This window comes from Mustela nivalis (genome assembly GCF_964662115.1).
Source record: "Mustela nivalis genome assembly, contig: HAP1_SCAFFOLD_2594, whole genome shotgun sequence".
Classification (NCBI taxonomy): Eukaryota; Metazoa; Chordata; class Mammalia; order Carnivora; family Mustelidae; genus Mustela; species Mustela nivalis.
Window position 1 is genome coordinate 1 of NW_028134071.1, and position 8,322 is coordinate 8,322.

Here is an 8,322-nt window from a genome sequence, read left to right on the forward strand (position 1 = left end):
CTCTTTCGCAATCCTTAGAGCCTCTTGATACTTTCACCCCGGTTTCTCAGTTTCAGCCATTACACAGTCAGTTGTACAACTGGTAAACTTGGCACACAGCCCATCCATCATTGACCGGTCAAGTTTGGCTTAAATAGAAAAGTTGATAAAGTCGGTACCAACCAGGATGTGGTAAGTCGGCCCAGCTGTGTGTTTATATTGGAAAAAGCAGGAGGGATGTTGGGGGACTTCTCTTTCCTTGAGTGCATGGGATCCTTCTTTTCTTTCTTTTTAGGTTTTAATCTGTCCTTCTCTCAGAGAAGGATCTCAGAGCTAAGCATTTGCTTCCTGGTCACATAGTTTCTTGCTTTCTCTTGCTTCCCCATGTTCACATCATGCCCATTTCTCCTTGCTTTTGATTTTCTAATTCACTCTTTGTAGTACCATAAAACTTATTTAAATAAAATGTTGGCCTACTAAGTTATTGATTATTAGTAAGTTCTTTGTTCAAAATTTGAGAGCAAGAAGTATTATGTAAATATATCTTTTTGTTATTTAACTAGTCTTACAACATTTAGCATCAAATTTCTTGAAACATTTAAACAAATTAATCACAAACTGGGGCTTGGGCTCTTTCTTTCTTTTTTTTTTTTTTAAGTAATTTCTATACCCAACATGGGACTTGAACTCACAACCCTGAGATCAAGACCTGCACGCTCCAGTGACTGAACAAGCCAGGTGCCCTTTGGGCTTTTTGTTTTTAAGTTCCTCAGGTGAGGGGGTGCCTTAGTGGCTCAGAGATTTAAGCTTCTGCCTTCAGCTCAGGTCATGGTCTCAGGGTCCTGGGGTCGAGCCCTGCATGGGACACTCTGCTCAGCATGGAGCATGATTCCCTCCCTCTCTGCCTACTTGTGATCTCTCTCTCTGTGTCAAATAAATAAATAAAATCTTAAAAAAAAAAAGTTCCTTAAGTGATTCTAATGTGTGACCAGTGTTGAGAACTCTAGCACTGGATAATTCCTTTAAATAGCTCAAGACATTAATTTTGAAAAGCGAACTAAAAGCCTACATAGATTATGATTGGTGTTAAATTGAGGGGAAAAAAGAGATAAAGAGAAGAAATCAGCTGGAACAGAGTGTAATTAGGTACTCAAATATTTGTTAGATGGATAAATACATTTACGGAATGTAGGGTTTGTTGTTTTTTTTTGTCTCTTCATAAATATGTCAAATGGGTATATAAATTCAAGAAAGGAGTTTGATATAAAATTGATTAAAATGTTAGAACAGAAGTTTTTTAGAATTTTAGTGTTACTATTTCATGATGCTTTTAAGATGATCTCTCTGTAGATGGTGGGAAGATCTTGTTAGCATATGTTTTTAATTTCTCAAGCTTGAATAATTTAGTCACCGAACAAAGATTTAGAATGAGTTTTGGGAGACACAAGTCCTAGATTATGTCCCCACCTAGCTGGGTCAGAGATTTGAGAGCAGGGGCTGGAGGGAAGAGCTCCAAGGACATTTTTGTATACATGCTGATACCTTGGGCGGGAACACTCTTCCCACACTTCCGGTGGCTAGCTCTTTTGTGTCATTTGGATCTCAACTCATTGTTCTATATTTCCTGGTTCATCCAAGTTAAAATACATCCCATTTGTCACTCAACCTTTACTGTGTCCTGTTTTCTTTTTAGCTGTGATCACTATTCATTAATCACTATTTGATCACTGTTCATTAATATAATGTTTGTTTACGTATTTATTTTCTCATTTCTGCATTAGAATATCTGCTCCTTAAAAGCAGAGACCTTGTCTTTTCTTTTCCTGACTGTGTCCCCAGGTCTTAGAGCAGAGCTGGAGTTGCATGATAAATATTTGAGGAATATTTATGGGATATACAGGGACATTTATTCATCTCTGTTGTCCATTGTTTTCAAGAATGGTTGGAAACACACACATACGTGAGCTCACACAAACTTTCTATGTCTTTCAACCCCTATGTAGTGTGCAGATTAGTGCTTAACTATTTTGGTTTTTTGTCTCGATGAAATGGGACATGTTTCATAAATTTCATATGCCCTCTTAGTACTTCTCATCATTACAGAGTGATGGTTCTGGGGGATTCTGCTTCTCGTGGAGATAGTATATAGTGATTTTATAAGTCCATGTATCTGGGAAGGAGTGTTTTACTTCTTGGCAGCTTAGAGAACTTCAATCTTTCCAAATTCCATGTAATTTTCATAGCATTAAAGCTACTAATTTCAGATTATTGGTAAGTTTTAAATGATTAATTCCCAGGTTACTTTGAATTAGTCTTTGTTTGCCATCCCTGATTGCAGCTAGTTAGTAAAGTAGCTAAACTTTTAAACTCTACTTGGTTTTAATTTTGAGTGATGTCACTGCTTCTCTCATGGTTAATGGTTCTTAATTACCTGCAGCTTGTCTGGTTTGCTCATTTATTTTCCTGTGTTCCAACACCTCTTGTGATCTCCCAACTTCTGGCCTTTTGGGGGATTTGTACTTTAACTGGGTTCAGATAGGAAATGCCCCTGAGTACAAAGAGAAGATATTTTTCTTCTAACTTCACTATCTCCTATTATTAATGTATTACATTGTTGTGGTACATGTGTTACAACTGATGAACCAGCATTGATACAGTATTAATTAAAATCCATGGTTTACATTAGGGTTCACTCCTCTTTCTATAGTTCTGTGGGTCTTGACAAATGTATAATGTTATTTACCTACTGTTGGTATCTTACAGCCTAGTTTCATTGCCTTGAAAAACCCTGTACCTCATCTATTTGTTTCTTCTCCTCTCTCTGCACCCTCCTTGCTCACCCCTCAGCCTGGGATCTTTTTACTGTCTAGAGTTTTACCTTTTTAGAGGCACCTGGCTGGCTTAGTTGCTAGGGCATCTGACTCTTGATCTCAGGGTTGTGAGTTCTAGCCACCACATTGGGTATAGAGATGACCTAAACAATAAATAAAAATAAAAATGTTGGTTAATTTTTACCTTTTCCAGAATGCCATAGAGTTGGAATCATATAGTATTTAGCCTTTGAGACTGGTCCTTCACTTAGCAATATGCATTTAAGGTTCTTCGAAGTCTTGTGGCTTAATAATTCATCTTTTAATTGTCGAATAATCCGTTGTGTGGGTGTGGCACAGTGTACCTGTTCACCTACTGAAGGAGATTGGATTGCTTCCAAGTTTTGGCACTTCAGAGAATAAAGCTGCTGTAAATATCCGTGTGCAGGTTTTTGTGTGGACACTAGTTTTAAGCTCTTTTGGGTAAATACAAAGGAGCACAATTACTGATCTTATAGTGAGAATGTGTTTAGTTCTGTGAGAAACTGCCAAGCTGTCTCACACAGTGCCTCCCATTTTGCATTCTGACCAAACAGTGAATGAGAGTTTGGTTGTCCCACATCCTTGCTAGCATTTGGTATTACTAGTGCTTTGGATTTTTTATATTCTACGTGATATGTAATAGTACCTTGTTTAAATTTGCAATTTTTTAATGACATACAAAGTTGAGCATCTTTTCAGATCCTTTTTTTTTTTTCGTTTTTAAAGATTCTATTTATTTATTAACAGCACAAGCATACAGAGAGGTAGCAGCAGGCAGCAGGAGAGGGAAAAAAGCAGGCTCCTCGCTGAGCCGGAGGCCCAGTGTGGATTTCAGTCCCAGGACCTGAGCTAAAGGCAGATGCTTAACTGACTGGGGTTCCCAGCCACCGCTCTTTTCACATTTTTAAATTAGGTTTGATTTCTTGTTGCTACTAAGACATCTTTATATTATATTTCTTATTTTAAGTCCTTTACCATGGCTGTGTTTTGCAGATATTTTCTCTACTCTGTGACTGGTCTTTTCATCTCTCTCTTTTTTTTTTTTAAAGATTTTATTTATTTATTTGTCAGAGAAAGAGCGAGCGAGAGTGAGCACAGGCAGACAGAGTGGAAGGCAGAGTCAGAGGGTGAAGCAGGATCCCTGCAGAGCAAGGATCCCAATGTGGGACACGATCCCAGGACGCTGGGATCATGACCTGAGCCAAAGGCAGCTGCTTAACCAACTGAGCCACCCAGTTGTCCCGTCTTTTCATTCTCTTAACAGTGTCTTTTACAGAGAAGTTTAATTTTAACAAAGTCCCTCTCATCAATTTTTTTCTTTTGTAGATCATGCTTTTGGTTTTATATCTGAAAAGTCATTGCCAAATCCAAGGATCCCTACATTTTTTCTTATGTCATCTTTAAGAAGTTTTGCATTTTACGTTTAGGTTTTGTGAAAGGTGTGAAAAGTTTGTTTTTATTCTTTTCATTTGTTTGTTTTTTCTTATCAATGTCCCATTGTTCGGTTCCATTTGTTGAAGACTGTCCTTGCCATTGAGTTGCCTTTGCCTGTGTGTGTGGATGTTGTTCTGGGCTCTCCACTCTGTTCCAAGCACCTGTCTCTTTTGCCAGGCACCTTCTGTCTTAATCACTATAGCTTTAATAGTAAGTCTTGAGATTGGGTGGTGGCAATCCTCAATTTCCTTTTTTTCCCCGCTATTTAATATTTTGTTGACTACTCTGGGACTCTTGGTTTTCCAGTTTTCCATCCAAATTTTAGAGTTAACATGTTGGTATCCACAGAATAACTTCCTGGCATTTTGATTGGGATTGCATTGAGTCTGTCGATCAGTTTGGGAAGAACTGACCTCTTAACAGTATTGAGTGTTCTTACCCAAGATTGTGGACTTTCTTTCCACTTCACATCTTACCTTGCTTGTTATCTTTCATCAGAATTTTATACTTTTTCTCATATAGATCTTGTGCATATTTTGTTAGATTTGCACCTAAGTATTAATTTTTTTGGTATGCTAATGTAAATGGTCTTGTGTTTTTAACTTCAAATTCCACTTGTACATTGCTGGTATATACGAAAGCAATTGACTTTTTAAATTTTTTAATTAAAATTCAATCTCGTTAACATACAGTGTACTTTTAGTTTCATGGTTAGAATTTCGTGATTCATTGGTTGCATACAACACCCAGAGCTCATCCCAACAAGTGCCCTCCTTAATACCCCTCACGCAGTTACCCCAACTTTTCCCTCTCCAGTAACCCTCAGTTTGTTTCCTGTAGTTAAGTCTCTTGTAATTTGCCTCCCTGTCTGTTTCTATTTTTCCTTCCCTTCTCCTATATTCATCTGTTGTTTCTTAAGTTCCACATGTGACTGAAACTATATGGTATTTGTCTTCCTCTAGTTCCATCCATGTCCTTGCAAATGGCAAGATTTTGTTCTTTTTGATGGCTTAGTAATGTGTGTGTGTGTGTGTGTGTGTGTGTGTGTGTGTATGTATACCACATCTTTTTTATCCATTCATCTGTTGATGGACATCTGGGCTCTTTCAATAGTTTGACTATAAACATCTGGGTGCTTTTGCCCCTTCAAATCACTTTGTGTACTTTGGATAAACATCTAATAGGGCAATTGCTAAGTCGTTGGGTTGTTACATTTTTAACTTTTTGAGGAGCCTCCATACTGTTTTCCAGAGTTGCATTCCCACCAACAGTGTAGGAGGATTCCCCTTTCTCCACATCTTCGCCAACATCTGTTGTTTCCTGACTTGTTAATTTTAGCCATTTTGACTGATGTAAGGTGGTGTCTCATTGTGGTTTTGATTTGTATTTCCCTGATGCTGAGTGATGTGGAGCCCTTTTTCATGTGTCTGTTGGCCATTTGGATGTCTTCTTTGGTCTGTTCATGTCTTCTGTCCATTTCTTGACTGGATTTTTTTGTTTTTTGGATGTTGAGTTTGATAAATTCTTTATAAATTTTGAATACTGGCCCTTTGTCTGATACATCATTGGAAAGCAATTGACTTCTGTATTTTAACTGTGTATTGTGCAGACTTGCTATAATCACTTGACTAGTTTCAGGAGGGTGTGGGGTGTGAAGTCTTTGTATTTTCTGTAGACAGTCATGTCATCTGTGAACAAAGTTTTATTCTTTCCCAGGTTGTATACCTTTTGTTTCCTTTTCTTACCTTATTTCATTAGTTTGGCCTTCCAGTATAGTATTGAATAGTAGTAGTAGGAGGGACATCCTTGCCTTGATTCCCTGTCTTCTATTTTCTCAGTATTAATATCATGTTAGCTGTGGATTTTTGGAAACATTCTTTATCAAGTTGAGGAAGTCCTCCTATTCTTAGTTTCCTGAGGGTTAATAATGAAGAGGTGTGGATTTTGTTAAATGTTTTTTTTCCTCCCTTCATTGATATGATCATGTGATTTTCTTTCTGTTGATATGATGGATCACATTGATTTTCTAATGTTGAACATTTTCTAATGTTGCATACCTGGAATAAATCCTACATGACCCTGGTGTATAATTTTTTAATATAGTGTTTGCTTTTATTTGCTAATTTTTGTTGAAGATTTTTATGTCTGTGTTCATGAGAGATACTAGTTTATAGTTTCTTTTCTTGTAGTATTGGTTTTGGTGTCAGGGTAATAATGATCTCCTAGAATGATTTAGGAAGTACTCCTTCTAGTTTTACTTTCTGGAAGAGATTTTAGAGAATTGTGTAGTATTCCATAAATGTTTGGTTGAATTTACAGTGATTGGGATTGTTAGCAGTAGCCCTCCCTTCTTTCATCTGATATTAGTAATTTATGTCTTCTACCTTTTTTTCTTTGTTTGACTGGCTAAGGGTCTATCTGTTTTATTGATGTTTTCAAAGAAACAGACTTGGGGTTTATTGATTTAAAAAAAAAAAATTCCTGGTTTTAATTACATTGATTTCTGCTCTAATTTTTATTTTTTTTCTACTTCCTTTAGGGTTTTTTTTTAATGATTTTATTCGACACAGAGAGAGTCAGTGAGAGAGGGAATACAGGCAGGAGGAATGGGAGATGGAGAAGCAGCCTCCCTGAGCAGGAAGCTCTGATGCAGGGCTCTGTCCCAGGACCCTAGGACCATGTCCTGAGCCAAAGGCAGATGATTAACCAACTGAACCACCTAGGAGCCCCTCTTTACTTTAGATTTGATTTTGTTGTTGTTGCCTAAAATGGAAGCTTAGATTATTGACTTTAATCTTTTTTTTTTTCTAATATTTGCATTCAGTACTGTATTTTCCCTTTAAGCAGCATTCCACACATTTTGCTACATTGTATTTTGTTGAGACTGGTCTCCGGTTATTTAGAAGTGTGTCATTTAATCTCCATGTATTTTGGACTTCTTCAACTATCTTCTGTTACTGATTTTTAATTCCATTGCGGTCTGAGAACATATTTGGTATAATTTTTATTTTTAAAAATTTGTTGTGTTTTGTGGCCCAGAATTATTCTGTCTTGATGAGTGTTCCATATGAGCTTAAGAAGAATGTGTGTTGCACTCTTACTGGGTGAAATAGTCTGTGTACATCTGTTGTACGGTAATTGATGGTGGTGTTAAGTGTGCCATGTCTGGACTGAATGTCCACATCTGTCAAATCCTTGTTGCCCTGCTGCTGGATCGGCCCATTAATGATGAAGAAGTGTTGAAGTCACCAGCTGTGATAATGGAATTGTTTATTTCTCCCTGCAGTTCTGTTAGGTTGTGTCTTACCTGTGTTGATCAGGCACACATACCTTAAGGATAATTGTGTCTTCTTGGTCAGTCGATTTTTTTATCATTATGTAATGCTGCTCTTTATGCCTGATAATTTTCCTTCTCTGAAATCTGCTTTGTCTGAAATTCATGTAGCTACGCCATTGTTCCTGTGATTAGTGTTACTTTGGATTTTTTTTAATGTATCCTAGCATTTAGCTTGTTGATATTTAAGTTGTTTCATTTTTCATCAAAATATAATTCACAAAGCATAATAGTTGCCATTTTAAAGTGTACTCTTCTCTGGTTTTTAGTATATTTACTGTGTATATGGTACATACGTCACTTCTGTCTAATTCCAGAATGCTTCCATCACCCGAAAAATAAACCTCTTACTTCCAATTCTCCCCTCCCCTTATTCCCTGGCAATCATGAATCTACTTTCTGTTTTTATGGATTTGCCTTTTCTGGAACATCTCATATCAGTGGAATTGTATAACACGTGACCTTTTGTGTCTGGCTTCCTTTAACCTGAGAGTAGAATGTTTTCAGACTTCACTCGTGTTGTAGCATGTAACAGTTTATTCCTTTTTATGGTTGTGTAAGAGGCTCTTCCACATTTTATGTATCCATTCATCAGTTGATGGACGTTGGGTATATACTCTTTTGGCTGTTACGAGCAGCGCTGCTGTGCACATTCATGTACAGGTTGTGGCAGGAACATCTGTTGTCAGTTCTGTCGATGTCATACCCCTAGACGTAGAACTG